The 14606-nt window shown below is 41.6% G+C and overlaps 1 long non-coding RNA gene across 1 annotated transcript; it reads right to left on the minus strand.

The window, feature by feature from the left end:
* Positions 1-12023: 12023 nt before the first annotated feature.
* Positions 12024-13335, minus strand: LOC122055757. Its single transcript, XR_006132920.1, has 2 exons — positions 12550-13335; positions 12024-12475 (listed from the first exon to the last, which is right to left on the minus strand). It is a non-coding gene; the product is annotated as an uncharacterized LOC122055757 (long non-coding RNA).
* Positions 13336-14606: the final 1271 nt, after the last annotated feature.

Below are 14606 nucleotides of genomic sequence, written 5' to 3' on the forward strand. Positions count from 1 at the left end.
GGCCTTCTTGGGTATGAGAACATCCACCACTCCCTAGATAAAGTCTTTCAACGAAATTTAATATTTAATCTCCTTATAGTAACCCTACGTTTAACCAATAAGAACAATCGAATCACAAGATCGAAAAACAAAAGTAACACAAATCGAATCATAAATCCGAAAACCTAGAATCACTAGCCTCTTGTGTTTGGTATTCCAAGATCTAAACAAAAGGATGAACTAGTTATGATGCGGAAACTAATAACTAGTTATATCTTTTGTAGCTTATAGACCTCACGATCTTCTGTCGTATTCCTCTTCTTATCTCGGACGTCGTGTGGGAAACGATCTACCGAGACGAGAATCCATCCAAGCTTCCTTCTTCTCCAAGTAAGTTTCGGCCACCAACAATCTTCAAGAGATGAAGAACTTTCGGCCACCAACCAAGCTTCAAGGGATGCTAAGAAACAAAGCCTCCTATCTCTCCTTCTTCCTCTAACAAGATTCGACCACCACCATGCTCCTTGAGATGAAGATACTGCCGACTACACAAGAAAGAAGAATAGGAGAAAAGGAGGAAGAGAGGGCCAGCCACCACCAAGGAAGAGAAGAGAGGAATACTAGATGATATGTTGTGAGGTGAGACACCTCTACCGTCTCTTTTATATTCCTTGGTTTTGGCAAATAAGGAAAGTTTTATAAATAAAACTTCTTTATATTCCTTGCCAATGTTTAAGAAGGAAAATTTAATTAAAAATTTCCTTATAAACCCTTAATGGCCGGCCACCACCATCTCCTCCAAATAAGGAAAGTTTTAAACACAAAATTAAAACTTCTTAATTTGTTTCCGAAAATTTTTAAAATAAAAATTTCTCTTTTAAAATTTCCTTTGTGGTTGATTATAAAAGGAAAGTTTTATAAATTAAAATTTATCTTTTAAAACATGTGGATGATTATAAAAAGGAAAGTTTTATCAAAAATTAAAATCTTCCTTTAAACTACAAATAAGGAAAGATATCAAAACTTTTCCTTAATTCTTTATAGAAAGCTATAAAAGGAAAGATTTAATTTTAAAACTTTATTTTAAAATCATATCTTCCACATTAAAAAATATTTAAATTTAAACTCCCCTTTTATTTTATTTTGGCCGGCCACCTAAGCTTGAGTTCAAGCTAGGGCCGACCACAACTTGACCCATCATGCCTTGGTTTGGCCAGCCCTAGCTTGGGCTCCAAGCTAGGCTTGGCCCGCCACCTTAAGGTGGGTAAGAAGTTGGGTATAGATGTGTATTAGACTTTATAAATAAGAGGCTACGACAGAAACCGAGAGGAATTGGTTTTGGTCTCCCGATGAACTTGAGCTTCCCGTGTTTGCCCCGAACACCCAACTCGTGTTCATCAATAATAACTCATACCAGTAAAGAATTATTATTGAACTACCGCACCAATCTCATATTACTATATGAGCTCCTTCTTATCATGAGTGTGTTAATCTCCCTGTGTTTAAGATATCGAATGCCCACTAATTAAATGAGTTACTGACAATTCACTTAATTAATATCTAACTCCAAGAGTAGTTCCACTCAACCTTATTGTCATGTCGGACTAAGTTCACCTACAGGGTTTACATGACAATCCTTATGAGCTCATCAAGGGGACATCATCAACCTAGATTACTAGGACACAGTTTCATTCTATAATCAACAACACACCATATAAATAATATCATTTCCCAACTTATTGAGCCTATTGATTTAACGAGATAAATCACACCCTTTGATAAATTAAAAAAATAATTATTAAGTATATATGCTTATTATTATATCATGATTAAGAGTACACACTTCCATAATAACAGAGGTATTGTTCTTTTATATAGTCAGTATAAAAAGATACTACCTCAAATGGTCTTGCTCAATACACTCAGAGTGTACTAGTGTAATTTTATAGTTAAGATAAACTAATACAAAATTACACTACGACTTATTTCAATGGTTTTTTCCTATCCATCTTAGTCATGAGCTACTATTTATAATTTATAAGGAACTGATAACATGATTTTCTGTGTGTGACACCACACACCATGTTATCTACAATATAAATTAATTGAACAACTACACTTAGCATATAAATGTAGACATTTGACCAATGTGATTCTTTATTTCAAAATAAATATTTACAAAAAATTAAGCTTTTAGTATACACTCTAACACCTCAAGCAGCTGCGAGCCTGCCGGATGTAGTGGATCAGCGCATCCATGGCAACATGATATGCGTGCATGAGTATCCCTATCTCTCGGTAACGACGCGCATAGATTCGTAACATTCACCTATATAGGTCGTCATCTCGTGAGTCTTGCACAACCAATCTATGATGCTGTCCTAAAGCTGTCGAGTGTGTAGGCATCCAAAGAAGAGGTGCTCTTGTGTCTCCTCCGTGATGCCGCAAAAGACATAGACTCATTCAGTATCTCCAAGGTACTCCAACCAATCCCTGGTGGGCAACCTACGGTGCGCGAGTAACCATAGAGTGAATCTGTGATTGGGCTGGATATGATTCTTCCATACTATCCCTACCCACGGTGCACGACCTCCAGTATCTCAGAAGAAATCATATGCCTGGCTTGTACCACAGTGGCTCGGACTATGCTTGCTAAACCAGCCTGCCAAGGTCTGCTGTGACGTCGCTATGGAACGAACTGAACTGATCATCTGATCTTGTATCTGGGTTATCTGCTTGAGAAGAGGGGAATCAGTGTGCTTGGCCCTCCATCTCCATATATCTGTGCCCTGTAAGTATGTATTGTGAACCCATCGAATGAAGAGGACATCCTGCTTATCATGTATGCACCATAGCACCTTCGATAATAAAGCACTGTTACATGGCTTTGACTCTCTAAACCCGAGCCCTCCTTCTTCTTTGGGGTTGTACATGTCAAGCCAAGCTATGGGGAGGGGGGGGGGGGGGGGGCTTGGATGTCCAAATAAAACTCCGACATAAGCTATATATCCGCTCCACAACTCCAATCGGCAAGGGCAATATCGACATCCAATAGCATTCCATCCTTTGCAGGAAAGACTGTATCAAATGTGCACTCCCCGCATAAGAAAGTGTGAGCTTCGACCATGCAGTGATCCTCCTATGTAAAGCATCAATCAAGGGGTTGTAGTCTGTAATCTTCAACTTCTCTGAGGCCAAGGGAATTCCTAGGTATTTGTAAGGCATGTGTCCCTCCTGGAATCCCGTGGTAGCGAGCAGGTCCTGCGATCACGTCCTCCGCTAGTCCAGCCATGTAGATACAGGATTTGTTGAGGTTCGGGCGCAAGCCTGCCATCATCCCAAAATTTTCCAAGCAACCCATGAGAATACTAGCGGAGGATCGGTCACCCGAGGAAAATAGTAGAAGGTCATCAGCATATGTAAGGTGGGCTATGCGGAGTCCATGGCACTTAGGGTGAAAATGAAAGTCTACACGTTGTGTCTGCTGACTGAGCATCCAGGCCAAGTATTCCATACATATCCCAAAAAGGTACGAGGAGAGAGGATCACCCTGCCGTAGCCCTTTGGCACATCGAAAGTGGCCATATATGCCACCATTGACTGACAAGGAGAAACTGGTAGTAGTGATGCACTCCCGTATCCAAGCAACATAAGTGGGTGGGAACTATAGTCCTACTAGTGCCTCCAATAAGAAATCCTAATGTACTGTGCCGAAAGTCTTCTGGAGGTCTACCTTCATGATGATTCGAGGAGAGATCCGCTTCCTTGTGTAGCTTCACATAAGTTCCTGTGACAAATGTATATTATCCGTGATGGTTCTCCCTTTGACAAATGCAACCTGCGCAGGATGAAGAATGTGCCAAGCAACGTCGACAAGTCGAGATACTAATAGCTTCGAAATTATTTTGTAGAATACCGTGCAGCATGATATAGGTCAAAACTTCGCAAGTCTACTGGCTAGGGACACTTTCAGCACCAATGATATGAGCATGTGATTCCATTGCTTAAGGAGTTTCCCATGTCTAAAGAACTCCTGTATTGCAACCACCAAATCTCCTTTGATAGTGTCCCATGAGTGCTTGAAGAATTTGTATCCGTACCCATCCGAGCCCGGGGCTTTTTGGTCTCCAATGCTAAATAGGGCTTTCTTGATGTCCTCTTCCGTAGGCATAAAGATCAAGGCTACTTGCTGTTTAGAATTTAAAGTTTTCCTAATTGTAATGCATTCAGCTTGGAGAGGTATCCTTGGAATGCTAGTTCCAAGTAGCCCCTTGTATGTTTCCAAGAATTCAGTTACAATCTCATCCAAGTTAATTGTGGTACCCCCCATCTATTTTCTCAAGCACCACTATTTCTCTCTTCTTATTTGTTCTTTTGACTAAAGTATGGAAGTAAGTTGTGTTCCTATCCACCTCACAGAAATATCGACACTTGGATTTTTGGGCACAGAATAAAATCTCGGCATGGTTTAGTTGGTCGGCATGCTTATGGGATGCTAGGTAATTCTCTTCAAAAGCACCAGTAGTATAACCCAATTGTTGCATTTGTTGAAGCTCCTTTTATGCCCGCTGTGCTCTTTCTTTGATGTACTGGAAGTAGAGCTTGTTGAATTGTTTAAATGTGGCCTTTAACCTTTGCAACTTTTGCTTGAGACGAAACTGTGTTGTGCCTTCCCTGGGACCCGATCCTAAGTTGGACTATTTCTCCTCTACCACGCTGTTGTAAATTTCATGAGTGGTCCACATGTTGTAATATTTGAATGGCTTGTTGATGTATTCCAAAGTCCCCATGAAGGTGATCAAGCAAGGGGTATGATCAGAGATGTAACCTGGTGGCAGAAATTCAGCCATCCCTATTATGTCCTGCTCTAACCACATCATGGGTAAGCATCAGTCCAACTTACAAAAGACCTCATTGTTAGACCAAGTGTATGTACAACCCACTTGATGTAGATCCTCTAATCCATTGTACATGACACAATCTTGGAAGTCTGTGACTTGATAAGAGGTGATTGACATATAACCTTTTTTTGTCATCAATTGATAATGGAGAGTTAAAGTTCCCAAGCAATATCCAAGGGGCATCCATATCACTGCCAAGCATATTTAGTCCCTCTCATAGCCTCCTTCTATTCCTTATGTTGAGCTGTCCATATACAATAGTAATCATAAAGGATCTCTATGTAGTTATACAAGTGAGCTTTCCATGTAAGTATTGTTCATGTCATTCCAATATATCCAAGGTAATCTTGTGCGAGTCCCAAAGTACCATTATTCTGCTTCTTTTAGAGCCCTCCTCAATGTAGTGTGCCATTTCAAGGTGTCGAAACCGTCTTAATTTCATCCCTTGGAATGCTGACTCTGTCAATTTGGTCTCTAAGATGCCCATCACCGCTAATCTGTGCTTCAGAAAGAAGTTCTGCACTTTCCTCTATTTGGGGGCTTGGTTGAAGCCCCTCACATTCCATGATGTTATCTTAATGTGGAGGTAGACGACCTTAGCTGCCTTGCCGCTTGGTTTCTAGTTTGTACTCTGTCATCCATACCATCCTCACTACTGCACAACAAAAGACCAATCTTGTTAGCTGCTATAGTATCTTGCTGTTTGCTGGCGGAAAATCTGTTTTTCCTCTGCCCAGCATGTCCCTTTGCCCTCTGATGCTGACTGAGAGCTCTTTCACGGAAATAAGTACATATGTATAAAAACTGGTTTGAGAGGTAAAAACTCTCAAACCGCATGTCAAACCATACAAGCATCATGAATTTAAACCTCTTTAGTTGAGGTAAACTCCACAATCTCACCACTTTCCTTGCCACAAGCACAACACCACATGGGTACATGCCACCCAATGAGGTGGATACACATCACTCTTGCATGCAATCAAAAACTACAACCACACTTGGCATTACATGTACTTAAGCCCACATTTGGACTTTACATTCACACACAACTCAAAGTAAAACACATCAATCATACAAAACAACAACGTACCAAACAAACACCATGACACCAAGCAAGACCCTCCACGGATGCAAGCAAAGCCACCATGCACACCTTGGATGTTAGCACCACACTTCCAGCAGTTGGTAATGAACAGTGAGCCAAGACAAGCCATGCACGGATCAAGAAAAACCACAAAATCAGACACCATGTAGTTGCCAAGCCAAGCCATGCATAGTGAGCTTCGGACAGCAAGCACAGTGAGCTCCAACTCTAGATAGCAAGCACAGTGAGCTCCAAAAATAGCAACATCAGCATTGTGACCTCCATTTCCTTTATGTACAGTCAACATTACACCTTCTACACTATACAACAATGGCAGTGAACCTGCAAATGATGAGCACTAAGGAGGTTTAATGTCCGCAAACCGGTGGGTATGTATTTGGACCTTTCGAAATAGCTAATCCACATCCGGTGCAATGCCTTGATACCGACACCTATTTCTAGCTTCCCACATATAATAGATTAAGCTAGAGATGGCTAGATGCCGGACCTTCGTCTTTCTACCACCACCCTTGTAATATTTCCCAAAAATTTGATGCAACTTCTCAAAGGATTTGAAGTTGTGCTTGATCTCCAACCATCGCTTCACCTTACACCAAAGTTCACAAACCACCGGACATTCAAAGAAGACATGTTGATTTGATTCTTCTTGTTGTTGGCACATGACACAATCTTTGTTTGTCTCATACTCCATTCTATCCTTGGTCCTCAACCTCCCATGAGCTAGCATCCATAATGTGAAGCGGTACTTTGGCATGATTTCCGGTTTCCACATCATAGTTTTCCATGCTACTTCCGTCTCCCCTGGCATGAAGAAATTATATGTATTTTTAACTCCATTTTCTATCTCAATGAACCAATCCGTCATCCTCATATTTGCACTTCCAACACCATTTGAGGTTGTCAAGACCTTGTTCCGAATTTCTATAAGCCTTTTGATCAAAGCGAAGTCCGAAGCCTTATTTTCCCATGTCCAAAAATTTGCACCTTTTATATAATGATGGTGTACCCAATTTATCCATAAAGAATCTGTTTTGGACTTGATATTCCATAAGATTTTGCTCAACAAAGCCTCATTCCATGCAAATAGATCTCTAAGACCATATCCCTCATCTTGCTTTGGTAGACAAATTTTTTCCCAAGATATAGGAGGGCATTTGGAGGACCAAACAAACATATAGCAAAGTGCTTTAATCTTATCTACAACTCCACTAGGAATTGTAAGCATTGAAAGCCAAAAGCATTCCATTCCTTGTAAAACCGTACCTATCAATTCCAATCTTCCGACATATGACAAAGTATGTTTGGGCCAATTACTTATCTTTCTTGTAATAGCTTCTAGGAGCAGTCCATAATTAGGAATCCTCAATTTTTTCGCCGCCAATGAAATAGCCAAATATCGGAAGGGGAAAGTACCTTCTTGGAAACCCAAAAAATCAAGAATTTGGGCATTCACTCTTGCATCTACACCGGCCATATAAATCTGCATTTTTTGTGGATTTGCCTTTAATCCGGAGGTCTTTCCAAAGAAATCCAAGCAATCCGCTAAATGTTGTGTAGAAGAAGTATCCGCTCGATAAAATAATATAATATCATCCGCATAAACAAGGTGTGTGATGCCCACCTACTTGTACATTGGATGGAAGTGGTAGGATGACAATTTGAAGGTGACTTTGAGTTTCTTTGATAACACCTCAATGCATAATCCAAACAATAGGAGTGAGAGAGGGTCCCCTTGCCTAAGTCCTCTTTGTCCACTGAAGAAACCATAAACTCCATCATTAAGAGAAATAGAGTAAGAGACCGTTGTAACACATTTCTTGATCTAATTGCAATAACGTTGGAGAAAATCAAAACCAACGAGTGTCAACATAAGGAAATCTCAATCTACCATGTCAAAAGTTTTTTTCAAATCCACTTTAATCATGCATCTAGGAGAAACCCTTTTCCTTGCATATTTCTGGAGCAATTCTTGAGTCAAGTATATGTTGTCACCTATGGAACGCCCCTTGATAAACGCTACTTGAGCCGGATCCAATAGGAAATCTATAACTTCAGATAATCGGACAACAAGTATCTTTGAAATAACTTTGTAAAAGACATTGCAATATGAAATTGGTTTATAGTCTGCTACCCCCACCGCATGGTCCCCTTTCAGCACAAATGATATTAAGGAGTGGTTCCATTTCTTTAGTAGTTTGCCACTTTGAAAAATTCTTGCACAGCTGCAATAAAATCGTTAACAATAATATCACAAGATAAGGTAAAGAATTTTGAACCGTAGTCATCCAGACCTGGGGCTTTCCACACCCAATATCATGCAAAGCGACTTTTATTTCTTCTAGCATGACCGGCTTACTTAGATTCTCAGTTTGCCCGAAGGTGAGCTTCCTTCCGGTGATCTCATTGCTATCCAAAAATGTGCACGCATCTTTTTTTCCAAGTAAGCCATGAAAGTAGTCAACAAATTCCTCCGCTACTTCACCAATACTTGTGGTTTGGTCCCCATTCCGTTTCTTGAGTGTGAAGATTTCATTCCTCTTATTGTTCTTCTTCATCACATCATGGAAAAACTTTGTGCATTTATCCGCACTCTTCAAGTATATATTCTTGGCCCTTTGTTGGTAGAATTGTCTTTCCGCTTCAGCTAAAAGATTTGTTTTCTTCCTTATGCGAGTATACTCTATAGGAGTTGGCCACCATCTAGAATGCTTCTTTGGACCTCCTCTAATTCTTCTTTTGCTTTCTTTGCCTTCTCCGAGATGTGCCTAAATTTATTCTTGTTTAGCTCTCTCAAGCGCCTTTTCAAGCGGAACATCTTCGCCTTGAAAACATATTGAGCATTTCCTTGTATAGGGGGTTGCCCATGAGTCCTTCACAATCTTCTCAAAGTCTTCATGCAATGCCCACATGTTGATAAATTTAAAAACTCTATTCGAAGGTCGGTCTTTGGACAAGGTGTGCACAATAGTACATGAATGGTCTGAGACACACCCCGGTGCAGTAAACTCCGCATATGCATCAAAATCTGCCATCAACTAAAAAGAATTAACCAAAGCTCTATCTAGCTTGCAAGAAACATTACCATTAGACCATGTAAAGCGGCATCCAATGGAACGGAGATCCACCAATCCACAAGCTTGTGTAAAAGTCTGCATATCTCTCATCTCATGATTTGTGACGGAAGATCCACCTTTCTTTTCATCAATATACAAGAATGAGTTGAAGTCACTCATAACCATCCAAGCATCAGTAATATTATCTCCCAAATCTGTAAGTGCCTCCCATAAAAGTCTTTTTGTGACAATTGAATGAATGTCATAGACAAAAGTTACAAAGAAGCTTCTGCTAGAGATACGATTTTGAATATGGTAATGTATATATTAATTTGTAGTCATAACAATATCCAAATTAACCTTATGTAAATCCCAAAGAAGTAGTATGTGGTCATGATTAGATAAATGGAAATTATGTGCATGCCCCATACCAGAGAACCTCCTTTGTAATATAGGACTTAGTGAGTCTTCCTTGAGTTTTGTTTCCATTAACGCCATAACTTGAATGTCTTTTTGCTGAAGGAGATGTTACATCCCTCCATACTTTAGGAACTTATGAAAACTCCTAATATTTCAAGAGGCAACCTTCATTTATGACTATTACGGGCTGCTCGCACCCGTTGTCTTGTACCAATTATAGGGGCAGGTGTACTACTTGTCGTATCCTCACTTGCAGATAATGTAGCCATGGGCAATGAGGAAAATGTTGATGTCTTCAATACCGTATGAATAGTCTCACTTGCTGCCCCATCTTCTTGTGATACTGTAGAGGAAGACGTAGAGGAGGAGGATGAGCTCCCTTCATTTGAAATTACCGGCTGCTAGACCACTTTTGGTGGCTACACTTGCTCAGTTTCCCTAAGCACCTCTTCATTTGTTTCCACCTTTTGAAGGGGCTGATATTGTGGCATTTGATTCTTTCCTTGGTGGGCTTCATTCTCACAATTGGGAATAATTATATCCACCGGTATAGGGATGTTCACAACGACAATTGCAAGCTCTTGTTGATCAACCGACACCTCAACATTTGGACCTTATTACGTTGGTCGTCATTGTTGCCTTGTACGATTTCTATATCTCGTTCTTGTCCTCCCGTGACCTCTAGTTGATTGAGATCTTGGTCTCCCATATCCTTGCACATTTGGATCAGTTTGGGGGTTGTTTCATTGTTGCTCAACCGGTGTAGCTTTTCCCCGATAATTCTCTGACCGATGACCCAATTTGTTACATATTTGGCAAAAATCCGAAACCATTTCATATATGATTTTCAAATCCACTTGAACACTAGTAGATAAGGTGATGGGGACCTCATGAACACATTCACCAATAGCCAAAATCTCCACCATAAGCCTTGCATACTCTAACTGTTCCCTTGCCCTAGTTAAATTGTTGGTATATAATGGTTTGTCGACTTCCGATCCAATCTTAGCACGAATTGGCTCCAATAATCTGGTGGGAGGCCATGAATTTGTATCCATGTCGGCACAAACCGATCATCTTCATCAAATAGAAAACACTTGGGCATTATCTTCAAGAATATCGGAACACCGAAAGCAAAGTAAGGCCCTCCTTGGAGAACTCATTGATGGTCTTCTTCTTTATCAAACTTGTATACCACCCAACCACTCTTGTGTAGGAAGAATTTGTGAGGAGTCTTCCATTGGGAACCAATGTATCGAACTCCATCTTTGCCATGATGACGACCCATAAAGCATCCAACCAAACAAAATCTCATTGCATCCTCCAAATTGTCTATGTCTTCAAACCGGAAGGCTAATCTTTCTCCTTTTGCTTCGTACTTATCTAGATTCATAGAAAGTTTAGTTTTGCGATTGTTTTTGAAGAGTCCAGCCCAATCTTGCTTCTTTGGTGGTTGATCAGTCCTCGCATCATTCACAGCATCCTTCCCTTGGTCCGGCATGGTGTTAGGCGCCGGAGCTTGATGTTCTTGCATCTCCGGCAAGGTCTCCACCTCCTCCACCAGTGGTGGTGGTGGTGGAGGGCCTCCTTGGGCGTGTGGTAGCTGAGGGGAAGCCCTTGCTTGTTGTGGGGTGACCACATCATCAAGTTCCTTAGCCACATCATCATGGTAGTCCAAATCAGCCATGCCCGGTTTGTCCACTTGTACACTTGTGCTTGCCACATAGGATGCTTCCTTTGCCACCTCATCTTCACTTGCCACCTCCCTAGGATCCTTTTGACTAGAGTGTCTCTTGCTCTTCCCCTTTCCTTTAGCCATGAAGAGAGGAAACCAGCTGTACCTTGGAAATGCTTCACCTCCCTAGTTGGACAATGAGAGCTCTTTCCATTTGTTGTCTTTGACCAAACCTTAGGTGACTTGGCAGCCTCCAAACCTCCCCCAACCACTTGGCAGCACAAGAGTGGAGGGGAGGGCCCGCCCTGGCCAGAGAAGATGGCCGGAGCCGGAGCGGTTCACCGGAGATGCAAAAAATGGCCTTTTGACACTAGAGTGAGGAAAAATCAACTATATGGTCACTTACCTTGCTGTTTGAGCCTTCAAACCACCACAAGAAAGCCCTCCACAGATTGTGTAAGACACCCACAGTGAGAACGAGCCCTCGTCCTATTGGTGAGGAGGAAGGAACCTCCGCCGGTCATGATGGAGGGTTGTCCACGCGAAGAGAAACCACCGGAGCACCAAGAATCCTAAAGAGAAGTTGGAGCTTCTCTCACTAAACCTCTCGGCCCTCCACTCACTAAGACTGAGAGCTCTTTCACATGTGGTAAAAGGTGAAATCGCTCACCCCCAGCGCCCCCGCCACACCCGACCCCAGGCCATCACAAGGGAGGTAAAACTGAGAGCTCTTTCACGGAAATAAACTGAGAGCTCTTTCACTTTTTTTTTGATGAAAGGTAAATATGTATATGGATCGAAAGGGACGTACAGCAACCTATGGCTCATGGCTTTCGCTCGTCATGTCCGGACGAATGCCGGATCGGAACGAAAGAAAACCACAAGGCCGCTAAAAATCTATAGCACCGCACCCAAGGGGATTGGCACTGTACACATTAAGCACTAGGTTGATGTACGGTGACACCAACCTTCGTCACAATCTCATATGATCTCGAGTACAAACACTAACATACAACCACACTAACATGTATCACTGTCACTAACATATGTCACTGTTGTCGTCATGCTTGTGTCCTCCTTGTCTTGTCACCTCCGCAAGCTATCTCTGTCCAGCCTCCTTGCCGGAGACAATCTGAACTGGCAGCCCTTCTAATGGCCCCTCTTTGAGGAGGGTATAGTAAGTCTCTGTGCAACTCCATTCTGAACCTCGCCGTGCATGAAAAATAATGGAACTCCGGCCCCTCTCCGAAGCTCCAGCCACCGGCAGGCAGGATGCCGGCTGGAATCCTCAGCCCCTGATCACCGCAGCTTCTTCTGGCCTTTACCCTCCCGTCTCTTCTCTCTTCCAACGGGACAGCCGGCGTCATGTCTGAGAACACCATAAACAGCTCAAGTAGAAACGGTTATAGTCCGAACCTGTGGTTAAACAGAAGACCGCATCTTCCAAATCTGTACAAAACCAATCAGCAACCTTCCTTGCCCTCTTCATTGTATTGGAGCACCGACAGCTCCTCCGATTTCACTCTCGCCTCGCCGGAACGTCTACCATGGCTGGTTGCATCCTCCACCCTCCTCCAAATGCGCCCCTTTCCACCTATAAGGAGACTCACCTCATCAATGAATGCTGAGCGAGGGGGCTTCTTCACCAACGCGGTAGCTCCAGTTTTGGCCGGAGCAAGCTGCCATCATCGGAATAGAGGGAGTCCGGTGAGAGAAACGTCCATAGACTACCTGTAATGGGCCGGCTCAATCCCATAATAGGAGCCCTATTCAAATGTTGCCTTTCCTCTCGCACCAGACAACGAAATTAGAGAGTGAGTTGCATTCGAATTCGAAGTTGACTGAGTCAAGTCTACAAGCTGTCAAAACTGCACCATTCTGTCCACTTGCCAGCTGCCCATGTTCGAATTTGAAATTCAAATGGGAGACCGAGTCAAATCTGCAAACTGTCCACGCAAACTGTAAAGCTGCTGCAAGCTGCCAAAACCGTATGCAGTAAAAGCAGGCAAGCTGCCAAAAACCGTGAGCTGTCAAGCAAAATGCCTAAGCTGCAAGCTGTCCAAGCAACGCCAAAGCATCACATCTGCCAACTCTCTGACGTCCGAATACCCCTCTCCTCCCCATTGCCTTAGTTTTGCAATCAAATTTCGAAAATACCCTCATCTTTCTCGTGCTGGCCACCAAGTCCAATGCGACCACTGTCCTCTGTTGGTTGCTACTCGGAAAGCCTAGAGGTTCCACTGTACAAAAATTTTGTACAAAGGTCTGAACCTTTTCCTAACTATCATGTGTTCTTTTAAATTAAATTTTGGATCGCCTGCGGAACTTAACACGTTTGATCCAAAACTTAATCTATTTGTTCTTTTAGGTTTTGACTTGGATCTCCTGCGGAACTTAACACGTTCGACCGAAATCACCTTAAGTTATTAATTCCATTAAATATTAATTTCCATAATTGGTTCCCAGTACTGACGTGGCGAGGCACATGGCCTTCTTGGATATGAGAGCAACCACCACCGACTAGACAAAACCTTTTATAGAAATCTAATATTTAATTTCCTAAAATAACTTTAGGTTAACCGAAAAGAACAATCAAATCACAAGGAAAAATAAAACAAAAGAATACAACATCGAAAAATATATTCGAAACACTAAAATCATATGCCTCTTGTATTTGGTATTATTTCCAAAAATAACTAATATGATACGGAAAGGAAAAATACTAGTTATACCTTTTAGAAAGACCTCTTGATCTTCTACCGTATTGCTCTTCTAACCTCGGACGTTGTGTGGGCAACGATCTTCCGAGATGAGAACCACCTTTCCACCTTCCTTCTTTCTTCTAGATTTTGGCCACAATAAACTCCTCCAAGGATGAAGAATTCCGGCCACCAACAATGCTCCAAGGGATGCTAGAGACGAGGCTTGCTTTCTCTCCTTCTTCTCCTTCCTTGATCCGGCCACAAACAAAAGCTCCACCAAGAGATGAGTTTCGGTCAACAAGAGGAGAGGAGAGAAATAGGGCCGGCCACCAAAACCAAAGAGGAGAGGAAAGAAAAAGAATAGAAGTTCTTACCTTGAAGGCTCCTCTACCTCCTCTTTTATAATCCTTGGTTTTGGCAAATAAGGAAACTTTAATAAAAACTTCCTTAATTCCTTTGCCATGAAAAAGAAAATTTAATTAATTAAAATCAAATTCCTCTTCTTAATCAACATGGCCGGCCACACAACAAATCTCCAATCAAAAGAAATTTAATTCAATCAAGAATTAAAACCTTCCTAATTTGTTTCCGGAAGTTTATAAAAATTTCTCCAATAATTTAATCCCTTCATGATTGGTTTATAAAAAGGAAATTTAATAAATTAAAATCTTTCTTTTAAACATGTGGATAAAAAGAAAAATATCTCTAAAAATTAAAATCTCTTTTAATCTACAAATAAGGAAAGATATCAAATCTTTTCTTAATCTTTTG

Source organism: Zingiber officinale, chromosome 3B (assembly GCF_018446385.1).
Source record: "Zingiber officinale cultivar Zhangliang chromosome 3B, Zo_v1.1, whole genome shotgun sequence".
Classification (NCBI taxonomy): Eukaryota; Viridiplantae; Streptophyta; class Magnoliopsida; order Zingiberales; family Zingiberaceae; genus Zingiber; species Zingiber officinale.